The sequence below is a fragment of the Oncorhynchus mykiss genome, chromosome 10, assembly GCF_013265735.2.
Source record: "Oncorhynchus mykiss isolate Arlee chromosome 10, USDA_OmykA_1.1, whole genome shotgun sequence".
Lineage (NCBI taxonomy): Eukaryota > Metazoa > Chordata > Actinopteri > Salmoniformes > Salmonidae > Oncorhynchus > Oncorhynchus mykiss.
The window spans coordinates 14601286-14625378 of record NC_048574.1 but is presented as its reverse complement, the minus strand read 5'-3'; the positions used below and the strand labels follow the sequence as shown (position 1 = coordinate 14625378).

Below are 24093 nucleotides of genomic sequence, written 5' to 3'. Positions count from 1 at the left end.
TTCAAGGCTGATGTGTTACGTGTGACTAAAACAAGGAGTGGGTATATTTATTAAGAAGAGGCTCATCTTGTGTTATGGTTTATATTCTATGGATGGATATTCCTGCGATGAGTTGTTCTCCCTTGTGAAAGGGAAATGAAGTTGAGATGCCAGGTTAGCTCAGGTGTTTCCACACAAGCTCTCCCTGTGTATGCCATGCTTGGTAGATATACTGGACAACGACATTCACTGGTAAGATGCTGTTGTGTAGGGAGAGGCTTCTGTTCCATAACAGGCAGACAAATTTCATTCCAAAGTTGGAGTTCACTTTGGCTTTAGAAACTCCTCTGAGGAAGTGATGGTATTTGGCTTTAGAAACCCCAATCAGGAAGTGATGTTATCTGGCTTTAGAAACACAAATCAGGAAGTGATGGTATCTGGCTTTAGAAACCCCCCTCAGGAAGTGATGGTTTCTGGCTTTAGAAACCCCCCCTCAGCAAGTGAGGGTATTTTGCTTTAGAAACACCACTCAGCAAGTGATGGTATTTGGCTTTAGAAGCCCCTCTCAGGTAGTGATGGTATTTGGCTTTAGAAACACCCCTCAGGTAGTGATGGTATCTGGCTTTAGAAACCTCCCTCAGGAAGTGATGGTATTTGACTTTAGAAACCCACCTCAAGAACTGATGGTATTTGGCTTTAGAATCCCCCTCAGGTAGTGATGGTATCTGGCTTTAGAAACCTCCCTCAGGAAGTGATGGTATTTGACTTTAGAAACCCACCTCAAGAACTGATGGTATTTGGCTTTAGAAACCCCAATCAGGAAGTAATGGTATTTGACTTTAGAACCCCCCCCCCCCCCCCAGGAAGTGATGGTATTTGGCTTTAGAAACCCCCCCCAGGAAGTGATGGTATTTGGCTTTAGAAACCCCCCTCAGGTAGTGATGGTATTTGGATTTAGAATCCCCCCTCAGGAAGTCATGGTATTTGGCTTTAGAATCCCCCCTCAGGAAGTCATGGTATTTGGCTTTAGAATCCCCCTCAGGAAGTGATTGTATTTGGATTTAGAATCCCCCCTCAGGAAGTCATGGTATTTGGCTTTAGAATCCTCCTCAGGAAGTCATGGTATTTGGCTTTAGAATCCCCCCTCAGGAAGTCATGGTATTTGGCTTTAGAATCCCCCTGAGGACGTGATTGTATTTGGCTTTAGAACCCCCCCTCAGGAAGTCATGGTATTTGGCTTTAGAAACCTGCCTCAGGAAGTGATGGTATCTGGCTTTAGAATCCCCCCTCAGGAAGTCATGGTATTTGGCTTTAGAATCCCCCTCAGGAAGTGATTGTATTTGGCTTTAGAAACCCCCCTCAGGAAGTCATGGTATTTGGCTTTAGAAACCTGCCTCAGGAAGTGATGGTATCTGGCTTTAGAAACCCCCCTCAAGAAGTGATGGTATTTGCATTGATCTACTTTGTCTACTTAGGCATCTGACAGTTCAGCATAGCATTGTTGTTTATTTTCTTCTGTTTCCAGCATCCTGTTGCTTTAGTCTTTGCTCTGGTCTGTCAGGAGGGTTGTGAATAAATGTCCAATTCCCTTCGTGATATAACTGTACATTTATAATCACAGACCATTTTTCAGTCAGAAAAATATCTGCTTGAATTTTGGCCCAATGAGTATTTAACAAATAGTAGCATTCATCAAATCAAATCAAAATTATTTATATAGCCCTTCGTACATCAGCTGATATCTCAAAGTGCTGTACAGAAACCCAGCCTAAAACCCCAAACAGCAAGCAATGCAGGTGTCGAAGCACGTTGGCTTGGAAAAACTCCCTAGAAAGGCCAAAACATAGGAAGAGACCTAGAGAGGAACCAGGCTATGAGGGGTGGCCAGTCCTCTTCAGGCTGTGCCGGGTGGAGATTATAACAGAACATGGCCAAGATGTTCAAATGTTCATAAATGACCAGCATGGTCAAATAATAGGTCTGGGACAGGTAGCACATCCGGTGCTACCTGGTCAGGATTCCATAGCCGCAGGCAGAACAGTTGAAACTGGAACAACAGCACGGCCAAGTGGACTGGGGACAGCAAGGAGTCATCATGCCAGGTACTGAGGCATGGTCCAAGGGCTCAGGTCCTCCGAGATAGAGAAAGAAAGAGAGAAAGAGAGAATTAGAGAGAGCATACTTAAATTCACACAGGACACCGGATAAGACAGGAGAAGTACTCCAGATATAACAAACTGACCCTAGCCCCCCGACACATAAACTACTGCAGCATAAATACTGGAGGCTGAGACAGGAGGGGTCAGGAGACACTGTGGCCCCATCTGATGATACCCCCGGACAGGGCCAAACTGGAAGGATATAACCCCACCCACTTTGCCAAAGCACAGCCCCCATACCACTAGAGGGATATCTTCAACCACAAACGTTCCATCCTGAGACAAGGCCGAGTATAGCCCAGAAAGATCTCCGCCACGGCACAACCCAAGGGGGGGCGCCAACCCAGACAGGAAGATCACATCAATTACTCAACCCACTCAAGTGACACACCCCTCCTAGGGACGGCATGAAAGAGCACCAGTAGGCCAGTGACTCAGCCCCTGTAATAGGGTTAGAGGCAGAGAATCCCAGTGGAAAGACGGGAACCGGCCAGGCAGAGACAGCAAGGGTGGTTCGTTGCTCCTGAACCTTTCCGTTCACCTTCACCTTCAATCATATGACCCACTGAAGAGATGAGTCTTCAGTAAAGACTTAAAGGTTGAGACCGAGTTTGCGTCTCTCACATGGGTAGGCAGACCATTCCATAAAAATGGAATAGGAGAAAGCCCTGCCTTCAGCTGTTTGCTTAGAAATTCTAGGGCCAATTAGGAGGCCTGCGTCTTGTGACCGTAGCGTATGTGTAGGTATGTACGGCAGGTTCAAATCAGAGAGATAGGTAGGAGCAAGCCCATGTAATGCTTTGTCGGTAAAACAAGTAAAACCTTGAAATCAGCCCTTGCCTTGACAGGAAGCCAGTGTAGAGAGGCTAGCACTGGAGTATTATGATCACATTTTTTGGTTCTAGTCAGGATTCTAGCAGCCGTATTTAGCACTAATTGAAGTTTATTTAGTGCTTTATCCAGGTAGCCGGAAAGTAGAGCATTGTTCTGCATAATATTTGGACAGAAGGTTTATGATTTTTGCAATGTTACGTAGATGGGAAAAAGCTGTCCTTGAAACAGTCTTGATGTGTTCGTCAAAAGAGAGATCACGGTCCAGGGTAACGCTGAGGTCCTTCACAGAACTTGTCCGTGTTGACCAATCTCTCCAAAAGAATGTGGTGATCGATGGTATCAAAAGCAGCACTAAGGTGTAGGAGCAAGTGGACAGATGCAGAGCCTCGGTCTGATGCCATTTAAAGGTCATTTACCACCTTCACAAGTGCAGTCTCAGTGCTTTGATGGGAGTCTAAAACCCGACTGAAGCATTTCGTATACATTGTTTGTCTTCAGGAAGGCAGTGAGTTCATAAATGATGGAAAGTTTGAGAGCTTGTCTCAGCCAAAAGAAGGAGAGACCTCTTGTTCTTTACAAATCAGAATAAGTGATGGTCGTCGAATAGCCGCAGTGCCTGTGGTGGAGCTGAGATAAATGTACACTGACTCTTACACACTGTATGTGCGTACAGTATTTCTCTATTGTGGGTGGTTATATTTGTCCTATTTCACACTTGTATCAATTAGATGTTTTTTTTGCATATCCCAACTCCTCCTGAGACTTCGTCGGAGAGTGGGGTCACGGCCGGAGAAGAGAAGGGAGTAGAGGAAAGGAGAGGAGAGGAAGAACGATGCAATACGAGGGAGGAGAGGGAATGCTGGAGTTAGAGGCATTGTGCTCAGAGCTCCCTTCGCTGGGAGTCTATTTGTTTTTCATGGTTGCCGTTAATAATGGAATTATAAGGACATGCCGAGCTGCGCTGGCTGGCACCGTCAGCAGATCTGCTTAATTAATCAAGTGGCTGAAACAGAGTGTCGTGGAGGAGATAGGGGAGATAGGAGTCAGGGGAAGGAGGAGAGAGGGGTCAGGAGGAGGACTAGGAGGAGAGAGGGGTCAGAAGGAGGAGGAGAGAGGGATCAGGAGGAGGAGGAGAGAGGGGTCAGGAGCAGGAGGAGGGGAGTGGGGTCAGGGGGAGGGGGAGGAGTCAGGGGGAGGAGGAGATAGGAGTCAGGGGGAGGAGGAGAGAGGGTTCAGGAGGAGGAGGAGAGAGGGGTCAAGAGGAGGAGGAGAGAGGGGTCAGGAGCAGGAGGAGGCGAGAGGGGTCAGGGGGAGGGGGAGGAGGAGTCAGGGGGAGGGGGAGATAAGGGTCAGGAGGAGGAGGAGCGAGGGGTCAGGGGGAGGAGGAGATAGGGATCAGGGGGAGGAGGAGACAGGGATCAGGGGAAGGAGGAGAAAGGGATCAGGGGGAAGAGGTGGCAGGGGTCATGGGGAGGAGGAGATAGGGATCGTGGGAAGGACAAGACATGGGTTAGGGGGAGGAGGAGAGAAGGGTCAGGGGGAGGAGGTGAGAGGAAAAATAGGGAAAAGAAGGGGAGACAAGTGTAATTGGTTGGAAAGTGTGTGTGTGTGTGTGTGTGTGTGTGTGTGTGTGTGTGTGTGTGTGTGTGTGTGTGTGTGTGCGCGCGATGATGGAATGTGCTGAGGGGCGGGTTTGCAGTGGGGGGGAATGGCCTCTGTGTGAAATTCTGTGTGAAATTCAGGAAGAGCGGTACGCGTCAGTCCCCTGTCTGTGTGAAGCTCAGGAAAAGCGCCACGTGTCAGTCCCCTGTCTGTGTGAAGGTCAGGAAGAGCGGCTCGCGCCAGTCCCCTGTCTGTGTGAAACTCAGGAAAAGCGGCACGTGTCAGTCCCCTGTCTGTGTGAAGCTCAGGAAAAGCGGCACGTGTCAGGCCCCTGTCTGTGTGAAGCTCAGGAAAAGCGGCACGTGTCAGTCCCCTGTCTGTGTGAAGCTCAGGAAAAGCGCCACGTGTCAGTCCCCTGTCTGTGTGAAGGTCAGGAAGAGCGGCTCGTGCCAGTCCCCTGTCCGTGTGAAGCTCAGGAAAAGTGGCACGCGCCAGTCCCCTGTCTGTGTGAAGCTCAGGAAAAGCGGCACATGTCAGTCCCCTGTCTGTGTGAAGGTCAGGAAGAGCGGCACGCGTCAGTCCCCTGTCTGTGTTAAGGTCAGGAAGAGCGGCTCGCGCCAGTCCCCTGTCTGTGTGAAGGTCTGGAAGAGCGGTTCGCGCCAGTCCCCTGTCTGTGTGAAGGTCAGGAAGAGCGGCTCGCGCCAGTTCCCTGTCTGTGTGAAGGTCAGGAAGAGCGGCTCGTGCCAGTCCCGTCTGTGTGAAGGTCAGGAAGAGCGGCTCGCGCCAGTCCCCTGTCTGTGTGTGATCTATATGCTCCACAGGGGAAGATTACACAGGCCATCAGAAGGGTACGCTTATCACAAGATCACAGCTCTCCAAGGGATGAAAATAACTACATTAGCAAAGGCACAGTCAATTAAACCCACCCGTAGAAAGACAAAGCTTCTCTCCGTCACCAGAGAGTGTCCGCAGCACATTTTTCATAGTTTTCTCTCTCTAACTTTCCCAGCTAGTGAAAAACAGCCTACATGTACATTATAAATTGCAACTGTGGACAACCTCAATCTTTATGTCCAACAAATAACCACACATGAAGTTGTAGCCTGCAGTGAGTAGTGGAATATCATTAGCTAAGCATAGGAGAGAGTGACTTTAGATAGCTATACTAAAGGTCTATTCCACCTGTCTACCTCCCAGGTTGGCTCCTCTCCTCTGCTCCAGCTCCTCTCGGTTCCACATTGGTGTTTTATTTGAAGGCTCATTATGACTCCACGGCCTTCACGGATAATTTCCAATAGAGTATTTTTATGGTTTCCGGCACATTCATTGTGTCAGCTGTGCGCTGAGGTAATTACGTTCTGTTGGTTTGCTGTGTTAGCCCTTAATAATGTGTGACAGAAACAGAGAATGTCCTGTCACCACATCTCTTCCTCCACACGTCCACAGTTTTACAGTTTCCACAGGCAGCCCCTTAAATACTGCCAACGGTCAGACAACGAGAAGTCAGAGGATTCGAGTGTTCTGCATACCACCTTGAGACAAGCGAAGCGAGTCACCATGGCAACTGTAGGTGCCTCTGTAATCTTGGAATAATCTCTTTCGTGAGGCACTTAACAGTGCAGCCCTCCCTATAGAGAAGACGAGAAGAGAAGAGGAGGACAGTACAGAAGGAAAGTGTTTACGCTCATTAACTTGTCTGTTACACTTGAGCCTAAACCGCACATTTCATTGTACAGGTACAATGGGTGTCTGGATAAAGGAACTAAAGATGTCCGTACAGGGAGACCTGAAGGAAGCTTCAATAAATATAAAATGGCAAACAGAAAATATGATCCAACATCTTGAACATTGTAAAATACCACAGGGTTTTTTCTTTTTACAATAGAAACATCCAACCATATGTAAAATGATACTGCAGAGCTGTATAATGCAAATAAATCCATATCCTTGTTAGGCTGGCAGAATTATTATCCACTTGTTTACACAGACAGCTAAATACATCTAGAAAGGAGATCAAAAAGTAATGCATTAGTGTTTCAGCAGTTGGCTGTCAGATCAAACAATTACAGGGAAATGTTGGAAGATCATTCATGTTTGCCAGCCAAAATAATTGTCTAATAAAAGGACTTCCAGCAGAGTTCACCGAGAGGATGTTTGGCTTTCTTTTCTTCTACATGAGAACTCACTGTTCACTCAAAGTCTTAATAATCTCCAATCTAATGTCCCATCCTTGAGTTTGAATAAAAGACGCCCAGCCGGGGGAAATGTAATACAAGATCTGACAGAAAAACACTTAGTTAAGTTAATGTAATATTCAAATATTTCCTATCTCCAACATCATCAGTGAGTCACTTGATCATTAAAAAGGTGAACTCTAACTGGAGAGGCGTTGTGCTACCAGCCATCTAATATCTATGATAATTACTGGAGGATAATCCTCCCATCTCTCGTTCTCTTTCATTTCAACTCTTTTCATTTCACCCCTTCAATAGTTCTTCTCTAATTAAGCGGAGAGATGCGTATCATCGTGTCCTGCGGAATGGCTCAGGACAAATCTGTAACCCCTGAACACCCAGAATCTTCTACTCTTCCATCCTCCTCGCCATCTCCTTCTTTTTCCACCATCAAATTGTGCCAGGAGTCCTTGGGAACCGTCACACCATTATTCACACACAGAGGCCCCCGGCTGTTAGCTGCACAGCATGTTGTCTTCTTTTATATCTCACTCCAACTCTTGCTCCAGCAAGGAAATAATTCATTATCATGCCTCCATTGATTCACTCTTTCTGTGTGTTTCGATGCTTCCCCTGCAACTTCAAACAAGTGTGTCTGGGAGTGGAGTGTCCCACTCTACACCCCCCCCCCCCCCCTTCCCCTGGAGAAGAGAGTCAGACCCAGACAAAGTGTTGTCAGACCCAGAGAAAGTGTTCCTCTGATCAGCCCGAATCTGTTGTGGAGAACTGTACACCCTCCTGTCACCATCAGCGTAGACTTCCCTGGAACAAAGCAGATTTTTTTTTTTAAATACAGTTTAAAAAAACGCCTTTTGAAAGAGTGTGATACAACAAAGATATTTGTGTTAATTGTTATTGTATTGTTTGAGTAAGTTCTCTGTAAGCATTATCCCACGTTAAATAGTATTTGATGGTAAAAACACATAACTGCAATGAGGACTTCTACAATGAGGACTTCTGGAAAATCTGTTATGTTAGAAAACCAAATCCATTGAGTGAATACACTTTTTGAGATGTACATTTTTGTTCATGTATTCAATCAATATCGATCTCACAACCATTGTCTGGTATGAAATTAATGATCATATCATACTGTGCTCTGCAGAGATGTCTGGCTGTCTATAACAACTCTGCAGAGAAACATCCCTGCCTGGTGTCGTTGGCTGAGCACGAGGAGCTAAACTGACAAACACACTACATCTGGGTTATCGAAGAGAGAGAGGAAAAGAGAGAGAGAGAGAGCGAGGCCTTCAGAGACACTCTGTCAGTGTCTCCCTGACTTGGCTACTAGCAACATAGCCTTTGCCTCAAGGAAATCATGCATTTAGCCTGCTTAGTGGTAGAGCAAGCTTTTTGTTCATCGAGGTCAACCTACAGAACTCCCATGTTCAAACATAGCCCATGTTGCAATGTTGTCCTTACCTCTACATGAACTGTGGAAACAGCAAGGAAGGGTATTGTTTCTTGTTTTATATAAAGTGGTACTATTGGTATCTCTATACTCTACAATGCAGAGGATTTTTTGCAGGAATGAATAAGAATTTTCAAGTCAGAATAACAAGCATTTTCAAGTAATAGGAAAAATATGAATTTTCAAGTCCGTAATTAGCAATGTAATAATTTTGCAGACTGGTGGCTTCTAGACCTATTTTCAAGTGATTTCTTGCTCCAGGAACCAAGAGCCCAGGAGAGATCTCAAAGCAATTAATCAACTTAATCAACTCATCGGGTCCTTTTCTAGAAACCTTTGAGTATTTCACTCTGTGCCCTATTGGCTTGGTTAATAACTAATGCAATAATTTTATGTCACACTGTAGGTAACCATTGTTATGAAGTTCTTTGCAAGAAAACCTGTCTGAAAGAAGGAGAGCCATGTAATTAACGATTGTGTCACGCCCTGACCTTGGAGACCCTTTTTATGTCTCTATTTGGTTTGGTCAGGGTGTGATTTGGGGTGTGCATTCTATGTTTTGTTATCTATGATTTTTGTATTTCTATGTTTTGGCTGGGTATGGTTCTCAATCAGGAACAGCTGTCTATCGTTGTCTCTGATTGGGAACCATACTTAGGTAGCCCGTTTTCCCTCCTTTCTTTGTGGGAAGTTGACTTTGTTTATGGCACATAGCCTTTAGCTTCTCGGTTTGTTTGTAGTGTTTATTGTTTTTTGACAGCGTCATCTTAAATAAAGAATATGTACATTCACCACGCTGCACCTTGGTCCTCCTCCTTCAACAGTCGCGACAGATTGTCCTCATTGAGAGGAATGTTGAACTGACGGACTTATGGACTGGCAGTCGTTAAAAATCTATATCGGTCGTGTTAGTTGGTTTGGCCGTGTTAATTGTGGGTTTTGTGTGTTCTGTTTCAGAGGATCTGTAGAGATTTACACAGATTATTTCTTGTTTAAAATAAATATTGCACTAGTATCATTTTGGGATTCCTGTGTTGGGTGCTTGCACACAGTGCAGTATTTCGAGAGTCGTCACTGAAGTTATTGTACATAATTTTGGACAAAACATCAAAGTTAAATCTAACAGTTAAGATTGCAATATAAAACGTTCTATTTAACTGACCCCAAAATGCCAATGTGGGTTTATTTAATATTGAAATCAAGACTGGTAGGTACAGAAGAGTATGACGTGTCCTCCTGAATTAGTGCTGTCTTTTTAGTAAGGTTCACTATAAACAGCATTTGTTGTCCTTCTTACCCCTAGCCATCAACACTGAGAGAAAATATAACAAGAGAAGTATCATATCAGTTTATACTCTACAAAGAACATTTCGCTCTTGAAAAAAATGCTTTGGACTAGGTCAAACTGAACATGCGATTATTGCTTGAGAGGAAAGTGAATGTTATTTTCCTTCCATTCTGTCCTCAGAGGAAACAGGACAAAGTGGACTGTCACACGGTCACACAGACCAGTGAGGAAAGGCACAGTCACATGGACCATGGCAGTGAGGAAAAGCACAGTCACATGGAACAGGGTAGTGAGGAAAGGCACAGTCACATGGACCGGGACAGTGAGGAAAGGCACAGTCACATGGAACAGGGTAGTGAGGAAAGGCACAGTCACATGGACCGGGACAGTGAGGAAAGGCACAGTCACATGGACCGGGATAGTGAGGAAAGGCACAGTCACATGGACCGGGACAGTGAGGAAAGGCACAGACACATGGACCATAGCAGTGAGGAAAGGCACAGACACATGGACCGGGACAGTGAGGAAAGGCACAGTCACATGGACCGGGACAGTGAGGAAAGGCACAGTCACATGGACTGGGACAGTGAGGAAAGGCACAGTCACATGGTCCGGGACAGTGAGGAAAGGCACAGTCACATGGAACAGGGTAGTGAGGAAAGGCACAGTCACATGGACCGGGACAGTGAGGAAAGGCACAGTCACATGGACCGGGATAGTGAGGAAAGGCACAGTCACATGGACCGGGACAGTGAGGAAAGGCACAGACACATGGACCATAGCAGTGAGGAAAGGCACAGACACATGGACCGGGACAGTGAGGAAAGGCACAGTCACATGGACCGGGACAGTGAGGAAAGGCACAGTCACATGGACTGGGACAGTGAGGAAAGGCACAGTCACATGGTCCGGGACAGTGAGGAAAGGCACAGTCACATGGACCGGGATAGTGAGGAAAGGCACAGTCACATGGACCGGGACAGTGAGGAAAGGCACAGTCATATGGACCGGGACAGTGAGGAAAGGCACAGTCACATGGACCGGGACAGTGAGGAAAGGCACAGTCACATGGTCCGGGACAGTGAGGAAAGGCACAGTCACATGGACCGGGACAGTGAGGAAAGGCACAGTCACATGGACCGGGATAGTGAGGAAAGGCACAGTCACATGGACCGGGACAGTGAGGAAAGGCACAGTCACATGGTCCGGGACAGTGAGGAAAAGCACAGTCACATGGTCCGGGACAGTGAGGAAAGGCACAGTCACATGGACCGGGACAGTGAGGAAAGGCACAGTCACATGGACCGGGACAGTGAGGAAAGGCACAGTCACATGGTCCGGGACAGTGAGGAAAAGCACAGTCACATGGTCCGGGATAGTGAGGAAAGGCACAGTCACATGGACCGGGACAGTGAGGAAAGGCACAGCCACATGGACCGGGATAGTGAGGACAGGCACAGTCACATGGACCGGGATAGTGAGGAAAGGCACAGTCACATGGACCGGGACAGTGAGGAAAGGCACAGTCACATGGACCATGGCAGTGAGGAAAGGCACAGACACATGGACCGGGACAATGAGGAAAGGCACAGTCACATGGACCGGGATAGTGAGGAAAGGCACAGTCACATGGACCGGGATAGTGAGGAAAGGCACAGTCACATGGACCGGGATAGTGAGGAAAGGCACAGTCACATGGACCGGGACAGTGAGGAAAGGCACAGACACATGGACCGGGACAGCTGAGCATTGTCAGCCACCATTTACTGTTGTCTCCCATCAGAGTCCCTTTGACTGTATGTATTCACCTCACCGTCTGGCTCCCTGCCCTGCCATCTGCCATAAGTGTCGCCACGGAGCGGTGAGGGTGACAACTGCCCCAAGGCCAGTGACATATGACCGACCACAGCCTCTCCCCAAGTCTCTATAGATCTCACAGTGGTCTGACATCCTACTACTTGACAAGAGCTAGGCCCTGACACCTATGTTGGTTACTGACTTACACTAACGGCTGAGGCCATTGCTAGCAGTCACACACAATGTGCTATGGAACGGAATGTTCTCACGCATGCTTAGTAACATAGGCTTGCTGTCTAACAAGATAGCATAGCAACTAACCCAAACAATTAACTTGAAACAGTACATTTTGTAATGTTTGTCACATGTTTGATATCAAATCAAATTGTGGTCACATACACATGGTTAGCAGATGTTATTGCGAGTGTAGCGAAAAGCTTGTGCTTCTAGTTCCGACAGTGCATCAATATCTAACAAGTAATCTAACAATTCCACAACAACTACCTAATACACACAAATCTAAGTAAAGGAATGGATATATATATAAATATATACATGTAAATATATGATGAGCAATGACCGAGCGGCATAGGCAAGATGCAATAGATGGTATAAAATACAGTATATATATATATATATATACAGCTTCTCTGTGTTGTACATTCACTTGAGATAGACGTGAATGTACAAAAAGTGAATAGAAGCCCAGTGGAGTCAATAACGTGATTATCATGTGTTATATACTGCATATTTCTACACAATGAGGTTGGAATAATATTGTGAAAATGATAATGCCCTTTAGTGTAAGAGCTGTTTGAAAAGACTGCCTGAAATGTCTGCCTGTTATGGTGGGATTGAGTTTTTTCCTGCCTGGTGACATCACCAGGCTGTAAATTAGCTAATAGACCAATATGAGAGTTCCAAACCTCTCTGCCAATAACAGTTCTTTTTCAGTTTTCCCCTCCCCAATCAGACCACTCCAAGCAAAATTATTGCATGAGAAAATAACTTTTTTCTAAGAAGCTATTTAAAAAAAAAAAAGTTTGATCATTTGAATTGAGGTCCTCAATATTTACCCAGAAATGATTTGATATTGAGATTTTTTTTAAACGGCTGCATTGGTCCTTTAAACTCCTTTAGCATGTCTTCGAGGAAAGCTAAGCTGCCCGAGCCTAACGCTCGATAAGTGCTCTCACTCTGTCTCAATGTGAAACTGCATTCATTAGCTCACGTAGAAGTATAGTATTTTATCTGTGTAGCTACAGATCTATGAGCTGGCCAGGCAAAGCATTAATTGCACCTGATTGCAAAATTCCATAAGACTACCTTAGTTATTGCTGTCACGGGCGTCGTAAGAAGTGGACCAAAGTGCAGCGTGGTGGGAGTACATTACTTTTTATTTAAAATGTCACAAAAAAAATACAAAAATAAACACAACCATGAAGCTTAAGAGGGCTATAGTGCCACTAACAAAGTCAACTACCCACACTGAGACGAGGGTAAAAAGGGCTGCCTAAGTATGATTCCCAATCAGAGACAATGATAGAAACATAGAAATAAAGAAACATAGAAAACAAAACATAGAATGCCCACCCCATATCACACCCTGACCTCACCAAAGAGAGAAATAAAACGGCTCTCTAAGGTCAGCTGCAACTGCATCCTCTTTTTCAGTACTGTAAATGTTTTTGCTGTTGTGGTAACAGTTTTTTTTGTGCTTTATTTCTATGTCTGTTGATTACAGTAGTGCATTTTTAATGCAGCTTGCTAAAATCTATGTCCTAGTATAGCTGACATGTGAACCAATATTCACAATACCATAACACACTATAAGATCCCCATCAATACCATTCATTGTCCCTTAAAAGCCAAAGCAGGAAAACTGTACTTAATGCACACTGTACTTAATGTACTTAATGGGCCATTAATGCACAACTGTTACTTAGCTATTTCGCTGAAAATACTTAGCTGTCACCATCCCCCTTCCTAGTTTTATGAATAAAACCCAGAATGACATTCAACTGAAAAGTTGCAAATCATGTTTAAACTCAAACCCATTGTCTGGCACCCTGTGGTTTTGTACACTCAGAAAAGCAGCAAGACCTAATATTGACCCTAAAGAGTGGCATTGGATCTTTCCATTGGATCTATCCTCAATTAACATTAGTCCACAGTGGATCTGTCCTCGGTTAACACTAGTCCACAGTGACTCTGTCCTCAGGTTAACACTTGTCCACAGTGGATCTGTCCTCGGTTAACAGTAGTCCACAGTGACTCTGTCCTCAGGTTAACACTAGTCCACAGTGGATCTGTCCTCGGTTAACACTAGTCCACAGTGACTCTGTCCTCAGGTTAACACTTGTCCACAGTGGATCTGTCCTCGGTTAACACTAGTCCACAGTGGATCTGTCCTCGGTTAACACTAGTCCACAGTGGATCTGTCCTCGGTTAACACTAGTCCACAGTGGATCTGTCCTCGGTTAACACTAGTCCACAGTGGATTTGTCCTCGGTTAACACTAGTCCACAGTGGATCTGTTCTCGGTTAACACTAGTCCACAGTGGATCTGTCCTTGGTTAACACTAGTCCACAGTGGATATGTCCTCGGTTAACACTAGTCCACAGTGGATCTGTCCTCGGTTAACACTAGTCCACAGTGGATCTGTTCTCGGTTAACACTAGTCCACAGTGGATCTGTCCTTGGTTAACACTAATCCACAGTGGATCTGTCCTCGGGTTAGGGGTTAGGGAAAATCAGATTTTCAATGGACAAAAAATTGTACTGCCCAAAAAGTCTGTGTCTGTGTCTGTGCCTGTGTGTATTGTGTTGTTTTTTTTAAAATTCTGCTGCAGGCAATTAATCTTTGTTAACCCCCTCCTCTAGAACACTAAGGGCTTTATAACAAGAAAGGTCATTTACCCCTGTCAAAGGCTTCGGCACTGTTTAATAAGAACATGCCTCTCCCGGGTATTTTTACAAGAATTAAAGATTAACTCGATTGTAAAATTGCATATTAGGCTATCAGATGTGTGTTGGTCTTTTTTTAATCAGGCTTGATCTTACCAAATGAAGTTGGAAAACAGTTCCAGGGAACGTGCAGATCCTCACATATGGCTTGGAGGTCAGTAATGAGAGGACTACGGAGTGTGTTCTTGGCTTCAACTCAACTAGGGCAGAAAGTAAAAAAGTTCAAAGGTTTTGTGCACAAAGAAGAGATTTCAAATGTCAGATTCCATTTTAGGAAACAAGCATATCCTTGTAAGATGAATAACATTTGTCCAAGGTTTAAAGTGTCCTTCACACCACAAGCAAATACCAATGGTACAAAACCGTATTGGTTATCACATGGATTAAATGACCAAGAGTTCAGTGCATTATCTGAACATAATTTTCTCCAGTATGCGGAATATTTGCCAACACATACTGATATCTATAATAGAGTAAGTAACTATTGGTCCTGAAATGCTTATAAATTAATGTATGTGAGACATAGACACATTTCACAGGTGGTTTGTGGCACCTTAAGTGAGGAGAATGGTCTCGTGGTAATGGCTGGAGCGAAATTGGTGGAATGGTTTCAAATATATGCCATTACATTTGCTCTGTTCTGGCCATTGGGATCACACTTCCCATGTGATCAGGGTTTCACATGTGTAGTTCATTTGATCACATGTTGCTTTACATGTTGTCACGTTATCACATTACCGTCACATAAGATCACGTGATCACATGAAAACATGTGTTTTTGGAACACTTTGCGTGTTCACATGTGAAATTCAGACAGGCTATACATCTCATCTCCCTGCAGGTCATCAGATGGGAATAATACACCATGGTTGCGTCCCAAGTGGCTCATTATTCCCTATATAGTGGGACCTGGCCCACAGGGCTTCCATTACAAACAGACACCACTTTATTACTTGGTTTATCCTCTTTAAATCTATAGATGCTTTACGCCTGTCTCAGGTGCTTTAGACATACACAGCCTCAAAACTGCTTCTATTGTCTCCAATAAACAATATGTAACTGGAAACAATTGTTTTTTTATGGTTCAGGAAATTTAGCTCCATAAGGATTTGACGATTGGCTGTTGCATAGAATAGGACATTTCCTCAGTTATCCTTAGCAACTTACAATGCACTCAGAAATTATTCAGACCCCTTCACTTTTCCCACATTTTGTTATGTTACAGCCTCTAAAATGTATTAAATAGTTTTTTTCCCCATTTCAATCTACACACAATACTCCATAATGACAAAGCAAAAACAGGTTTGTAGAAATGTTTTAAAATGTATTACAAATAAAAAACTGAAATATCACATTTACAGATGTGTTCAGACCCTTTACTCAGTCCTTTGTTGAAATACCTTTGGCAGTGATTACAGCTTCAATTCTTCTTGAGTATAAAGCATAAAGGAAATAGACATAAAAAAGTCTGCAGGTCCAGACAACCTGGATCCCTAGCTCTTAAAGATAGCAGCTGGTATTATTACTGAACCTGTGGCTCACATTTTCAACTTGAGTCTCTTGACCAATTCCATACACAGCATTTGGAAATCAGCTTATGTCCTCCCACTGCTAAAGAGAGGAGATCTCCAAATTCCCAATCGTGGCCAAAGTCTATGAACTAGTGAACTTACAGTTAAAAAATGTCTTATTCAAAATAACTTGCTTAGTGGGGTGCAGTCTGGCTTTAGATCAGGGCACAGCACCACAACTGCAACTATGGCAGTGGCAAATGACATCATAAATGCACTTGATAAAAAGCAACATTGTCCTGCTCAGTTTGTTGTTTTATCAAAGGCCTTTGATTCAGATGACCAGAATTGTTGCTAGCTAGACTCAGTAAAATTGGTTTCAGTGAAGGGGCAGTAAATTGGTTTAGGAACTATCTTTCTGAAAGAACTTAGTGTGTATATGCTGACAATCACAAGTCAAGCTTTCTTGAGATTACTAGAGGTGTGCCCCAGGGTTACATTTTAGCTCCTGTGTTGTTCTCAATTTGTATTAATGATTTGGGAAATGGGATGCAACCAGCAAAGCTGTGTCTATATGCAGATGATACAGTCATATATTCATGTGCTCCTTCTCTGGTTCAGGCTGTTGAAGAGCTCCACACTGCTTTTCTGTCGCTGCAGGCCTCCCTTTATAGTCTCAAACTGGTCTTGAATGTACAAAAAACTAAATTCATGACCTTTACCAGAGCTCGCACTCAGCCAGAGAAGGTTAGCATTGTCACACCAGGTGGCTTATCCATTGAACAAGTGTCATCCTACAAATACCTAGGTATATGGTTGTATGACAAGATGTCCTTTATAGTTCATATGGATAATCTTGTGAGGAAGTTTAAATTGAAATTTAAGTTTTTTATTTTTGTAATAAGGCTTGCTTCCTGCTTATGGCTAGAAAGAAGCTTGTTCAGGCCACTTTTCTCTCTGTAATTGATTATGGTGACTTGTTGTATATGCATGCAGCCTCATCTGTCTTACAGAGACTGGGCTCCTTGTGTTTTATTAGAAATGCCAAGTCACTCACCCACCATTGCACCTTGTACCAAATGGTAGGTTGGACCTCACTTTCTATGCCCAGAAAGTGAAATGTGTATGTGTTCATGTACAAAGCCCTTTTGAATGAACTCCCTCTTTACCTATGTAGTACCCGGTCTGCAAGGTGGTTGCTACTTAAAGTCCCCAGGACATTCACAGTATTACACATGACTGCCTTCTCATCTTGCGCAGCAGAGGCATTGAATAGTCTACAATCCATGCTTCATCTAGATATGTTAGTGCCACTGAATTTAAAATATTGATGGGAGACTGTTACATTTGTAGTATGTTTTAATTCTGTAATGTATTGATTGTTACTGCCTTCTTGGCCAGGTCTCCTTGAAAAAGAGACTCTGGGTCACAATGGGCTTTTCCTGGTTAAATACAGCTTAAATAAAATACAATGACGCTACAAGCTTGGCACATCTGTATTTGGGGAGTTTGCCCCATTCTTCTCTGCAGATCCTCTCAAGCTCTGTCAGGTTGGATAGGGAGCATCGCTGCAAAGCTATTTTCGGGTTCAAGTCCAGCTCTGGCTGGGCCACTCAAGGACATTCAGAGACTTGTCCTGAAGCCACTCCTGCGTTGTCTTGGCTGTGTGCTTAGGGTCGTTGTCCTGTTGGAAGGTGAACCTTTGACCCAGTCTGAGGTCCTGAGCGCTCCGGAGCAAGTTTTCATGAAGGATCTCTCTGTACTTTGCTCCATTCATTTTTCCCTTGATTCTGACTAGCCTCCCAGTCCCTGCCACTAAAAAACATCCCCACAGCATGATGTTGCCACCACTATGCTTCACCATAGGGATGGTGCCAGTTTTCTTCCAGACATGATGCTTGGCATTCAGGCCAAAGAGTTCATTCTTGATTTCATCAGACCAGAGAATATTATTTCTCATGGTCTGAGAGTCCTTTAGGTGCCTTTTACTGAGGAGTGACTTTGGTCTGGCCACTCTATCATAAATGCCTGATTGGTGGAATGTTGCAAAGATGGTTCTCCTTCTGGAAGGTTCTCCAATCTCCACAGAGGAACTCTGGAGTGCAGTCTGAGTGACCATCGGGCTCTTGGTCACATCCCTGACCAAAGCTCTTCTCCCCGATTTCTCAGTTTGACCAGGCGGCCAGCTCTATGAAGAGTCTTGGTGATTCCAAACTTCCTTCACTTAAGAATGATGGAGGCCACTGTGTTCTTGGGGACCTTCAATGCTGCATAAATATTTTGGTACCCTTCCCCAGATCTGTGACTCGACACAAATTTGTCTCGGAGCTCTACAGACAATTTCTTCAACCTTATGGCTTGGTTTTTGCTCTGACATGCATTGTCAACTGAGACCTTATATAGACAGGTGTGCCTTTTCAAACCATGTCCAATCAATTGAATTGACCACAGGTGGATGATTAATGGAAACAGGATACACCTGAGCTCAATTTCGAGTCTCAAAGCAAAGGGTCTGTATACTTATGTAAATAATGTATTTCTGTTTTTTATTTTTAATACATTTGCTAACATAAAAAAAACTGTTTTCATTTTGTCATTATGGGTTATTGTGTGTAGATTGATGTTTTCGCCTTTTTCCACAAATGTTCCTTATTCTAAAATGGACTAAAACAGGGTTTTTTCATCATCAATCTACACACAATACCCCATCATGACAAAGCGAAACAGGTTTTTAGAAATGTTTTACATATTTACATAAGCATTGTCTCTGTTTCACAAACTGATGGAAAATGTGGATGCCAAATTGCATATCTGAACATTTTGTATCCCAACTCTAGTGAGAGCATCCAAAGAGAGAGATCCATTTAGGTACCGATTTACAAGGAAATGTCTGCAAAAACAGGCATGTTCTTTTAATAAGCCAATAAGCAGACTAGGAGTGATGTACTTACAGAGCTCACTGAGAGATGTGTTCTGCTTATATTGGTGATTTGCAGTGCTGGAGTCCTGAACCAAATATTGTGTCATTAATTTATTGTGGCAATTTTTTATTTATTTTTTTACCCCTTTTTCTCCCCAATTTCGTGTTGTCCAATTGTTGTAGTAGCTACTATCTGGTCTCATCGCTACAACTCCCGTACGGGCTCGAGAGACGAAGGTTGAAAGTCATGCGTCTTCCGATACACAACACAACCTAGCCGCACTGCTTCTTAACACAGCACGCATCCAACCGGGAAGCCAGCCGCACCAATGTGTCGGAGGAAACACTGTGCACCTGGCAACCTTGGTTAGCGCGCACTGCGCCCGGCCCGCCACAGGAGTCGCTGGTGCGACCGACCAAGCCCTCATTTGCTGATTGCTCCCAGACCATAGGAATCAGCACCCCATTGACTACTTTAAAATGGTGGAAGCCCCCAATGGCAATGTCCATGCTAAAACGAGTTATATCCAAGTTGAGTCCTCTATACATCTCTATGGTCCTGCCCAATCAATGACATCTTTCCTTATTTATAAACTTTGAAACATTGTTTAACAACCCCCCAATGTGATTGTTCTCATCATCCACCCTAGGTTTCTCTCCTATTCTTAGTGATTATAACAAGCCTCATTCTCCTTGTAGTTCAGGGCTCCCAGGGAGCTTCAGTCAGTCTCTCCACCTTGGCTTTGTTTGAGGAAAAGCCACTGGGGAACATTTACAGAGAAAGTGACGCAGAGAGAGTGAGAGGTAGAGGGGGAGAGAGAGACAGCGAAAGAGGGAGAGAAAGACAGAGAGGGACAGAGAGGAGTATATGAAATGAGGGAGAGAAGTAGAAAAAGAGTGAGACAGAAGAGGTATAGAGCAAGAGGCAGTAGGGCATTCATCTGTACCTGTGGAGAAGATTAAGGGTCTGGATTGTGTGTGATTAATGAGTGGGCTGCTGATTGCTCATCTTCACATTCCCTCCATGAATTACCAGCACACATGCCAACTGACACATTCAGATCCCTCAAATTGAAAAGAGAGATAGAATGAAAGAGAGAACTAAAGAAAGACAGAGAGAGAGGGAGGGACAGAGATAATGCATTATTCCAATGGTAATAGCCTCAAGTTTTGCTGTAAGCTTTTTATTCACATAACATCTCAACTACAGCAGAAAGCATTCCAATAATATGTGGAGAAAGCTTTGTACTGGGTCCCATTGGGTTGCAAGATATCACTTACACATTCATTTAATGGAATGTTTCATCATTACAACATCATAGTCATAACGTTCTAGGAAACCTTTAATTTACAGTACCAGTCAAAAGTTTGGACACACCCACTCATTCAAGGGTTTTTCTTTATTTTTACAATTTTCTACATTGCATAATAATAGTGAAGACATCAAAACTATGAAATAACACATTTGGAATCATGTACAGTAGTAACCAAAAAAGTGTTAAACAAATCAAAATATATTTTATATTTGAGATTCTTCAAAGTAGCCACCCTTTGCCTTGATGACAGCTTTGCACAATCTTGGCATTCTTTCAACCAGCTTCATGAGGAATGCTTTTCTAACAGTCTTGGAGTTCCCACATACGTATGCTGATTACTTGTTGGCTGCTTTTCCTTCACTCTGCAGTCAAACTCATCCCAAACCATTTCAACTGGGTTGAGTTCGGGTGATTGTGGCGGCCAGGTCATCTGATGCAGCACTCCATCACTCTCCTTCTTGGTCAAATATGTGTGATGGGTCATTGTCCTGTTGAAAAACAAATGATAGTCCCACTAAGCGCAAACCAGATAGGATGGCGTATCACTGCAGAATGCTGTGGTAGCCGTGCTGGTTAAGTATGCCTTGAATTCTAAATAAATCACAGTGTCACCAGCAAAGCACCCGCACACCATCACATCTCCTCCTCCATGCTTCACGGTGGGAACCACACATGCAGAGATCATCCGTTCACCTACTCTGCGTCTCACAGACGCAGAGTAGAAGAAGAAGAGACTTGCTTGGGCCACAAAACACGAGCAATGGACATTAGACCGGTGGAAATCTGTCCTTTGGTCTGATGAGTCTAAATTTGAGATTTTTGGTTCTTGGTTCTTACGGTGTTTAGAACCAAAAATCTCAAATTTGGACTCATCAGACCAAAGGACAGATTTCCACCGGTCTAATGTCCATTGCTTGTGTTTTGTGGCCCAAGCAAGTCTCTTCTTCTTATTGGTGCCCTTTAGTGTTTGGTTATTTGCAACAATTTGACCATGAAGGCCTGATTCACGCAGTCTCCTCTGAATATTTGAAGTTGAGCTGTGTCTGGTACTTGAACTCTGTGAAGCATTTATTTGGGCTGCAATCTGAGGTGCAGTTAACTAATAAACTTATCCTCTGAAGCAGAAGTAACTCTGGGTCTTCCTTTCCTGTAGCATTCCTCATGAGAGCCAGTTCCATCATAGAGCTTGAGGATTTTTTTCAACTGCACATTGGCATTTTCCGCATTGACTGACCTTCATGTCTTAAAGTAATGATTGACTGTCATTTCTCTTTGCTTATTTGAGCTGCTCTTGCCATAATATGAACTTGGTGTTTTACCAAATAGGGCTATCTTCTGAATACCACCCCAACCTTGTCACAACACAACTGATTGGCTCAAATGCATTAAGAAGGAAAGAAATTCCACAAATTGACTTTTAACAAGGCACACCTGTTAATTGAAATACATTCCAGGTGACTACCTCATGAAGCTGGTTGAGAGAATGCCAAGAGTGAATCTCAAATATAAAATATATTTTGATTTGTTTAACACTTTTTTGGTTACTACATGACTCCATACGTGTAATTTCAAGGTTTTGATGTTTTCACTATTATTCTACAATGTAGAAAATAGTACAAATAAAGAAAAATCCTTGAATAGTAGGTGTCCAAACTTTTGACTGGTACTGTATATACACTTTAAAATTCAAAATGAAATAGCAAATATATCCTTGGTATGACCTTAAAACAATTACATATAGCTCCCCCGGTTTAGAATGAGTTAGACTGTTATGGGATAAAGCCCATTTCTAAGCAGGTTGGCAGCATTGTGGAATATGTAGCAAGTGCCAACAATGGCATATCAAACACATTGCTTTTAAGCCAAGGTGTTGATAATCTTAAGAAACAATGAATGCTGATACATGTTTCCATGCTCTAAGCTTCTCTGCCTTGTGCCTTATTAGTTGTCGAATTGAATTGCACATGTGATACGTAGGATGAAGAGCTTAGGTACATAACTATATGTGTATACAAATAAAAAAATATGCTAAATACTTTCCCAGGTGAATGCCGCTAGTTGAGGATGATAATGAAAATGTGCAGAGTTTAGACAGCATGTTTAATACATGTAGTATTTCAGTTATTGTTACATGAGAGACAGCACTCCCCATCCACTTGTATACAACTATTTACTTTGTTAACCAAACACATTTCTTAGAATAAAAGTGAATGATATTGGCAGTGCTTAGTCCGTCTTGCAATATGGCCCAGTTATGTTGAAAACATTATTGCCTAGTATTGAGCATTTATGGAAGAATGTGTCAGGGAGAAAGAGAGAGAGAGAGGGGGAGATAGACTGAATGAGAGACAGTTGAGGAAAGACAGGGAGAGAGCTAAAGATACAGTATATCCTATGCCCCAGCCTCCTAGCCTGTGCCAATCTCTCTAAGTGGAAGTGTCAGGGTGCCTTAGCCACAACACTGAAAACTTAATCACAGCGCATCAGAGAGCTAGGGAGGTGGAGCTGAGGAGACCAATCAAACATTTACGGCAAATTTTTACTGAGTCTAATGCTCCCCTCTCGACTCTCATTACTGTGTTTCACCGACAGCCCTGCTCTCTTCTCCCCGTTTTGTTTCCAGGGATGTCTTATTTAGGCACACAAGGGCCTGGGTAATAGAGGAGGAAAGTGACGAGGTTTCTGGGCTACAGTCAGAGGCCCCATTAGTTTTTCCCTGGGAGAACTCATTCGTGCTTTGCATTTCAAATTCTGTGTGTTTTTTTGCATCAGAGGCCAGACACGAGCATCCTCCCTGTAGGCTACCGCGGCCGCTAGCAGTTACCACTGATGGATCAATAGTTTAGGAATCACAGGAAAGTCAATTACACGGGCTATTTTTGGGTAGTAAAAAAAGCCTAGGAGTCATTAAGGAGATAATGTCATGTCAACCTTATCCAGCAGGGAGAGCAATACAGGCATGGCCAGTGGATATGCAATTTGTCTGCCTTTGTCACACGAGCCTGCTCCTCTTGAGCAGAGGAGGCTGTTGACTGTGTAGTCGTCTGGTAAACAATGGGACGGAGAGAGCCCTCTCTTCAGGGAACCTCAATCTCCAAAGCTGGAGTCAAAATCGCCACGTGGCGTCAGGATTTATTTCACATCGAATTGCTCAGAGCCAACAAAAGATGAAACTACCGCCATTCCAACATAGAGGAAATTGTTAGGTAGGTGTTTTGTGTGTGTGTGCTTTTGTACCAGACAAAAGAGTATACCACAAAACAGTTGGAAGGAAAAGTATAGTATAGGGTGACCTTGACTGATATTTTCTAGATGCAGTGGGTTTGAAAAGTTTGCAGGTTGACTATGCCATATCAATACGATAACGTCCATCTTAGTGCACTCTTCATTTTAAATTTGATTCAGCATATAGGTGTCAAAGTGTATATATCCTGTAAATAGCCAAATATGCCTTGGTTTTAGCAATAAAGAAGCAATTTTATCAACAAGTTGATGATTTCCTCTCAATTTTAGTTTTGCTTTTGGTTTGGCAACATCTCAAGACCCTGTAAACCAGGGACAGGCAACTACATTCAGCCGCAGGCCAATGTTTGTCGGAGGAAATGGTCGGAGGTAGGGTTGCAAAGCAAGGGTATATAAACTACCAGAATGTTGATATCAAGGATTTTATGTAATCTATCACAAGACATCTAGTGGACATTTTGGGTACTTCAGATTTGTACAAGCGTCTGTAATTATCTCTGGTCCTCTGTGTGGCATTATTACATGTAAAATATATGAAATTATTAAATAGAAAAATGAATGACAAAGCTGTAAAACATCCTAACCATCAACTTAGTGAATACCATTGGTGTTTAATATGAGGGTTTCAGCATGAAGTAAAACATGTTTTACACACTTTTATTTATTTTACTATGTCAACAGGTATTTGTTGTCAATGTTTTGCCGTCAAACTGGTGGCAGTTGTGAAAACTGTCAGCAGTTAGAAGAGTTGCAGAGTTATTATTTAGGCAATTTTTTCCTGAACCATATGGTCTATGTACTATAAACTCATGGACAATATGGATAATATAT

General features: G+C 43.5%; 1 protein-coding gene across 2 annotated transcripts in view; it reads left to right on the top strand.

Annotated features, from left to right (window-relative positions):
- The window catches only part of LOC110533380 (follistatin-related protein 4), a 237142-nt gene that overhangs the window by 168872 nt on the left and 44177 nt on the right, over positions 1 to 24093 (top strand). The window lies entirely within an intron of this gene.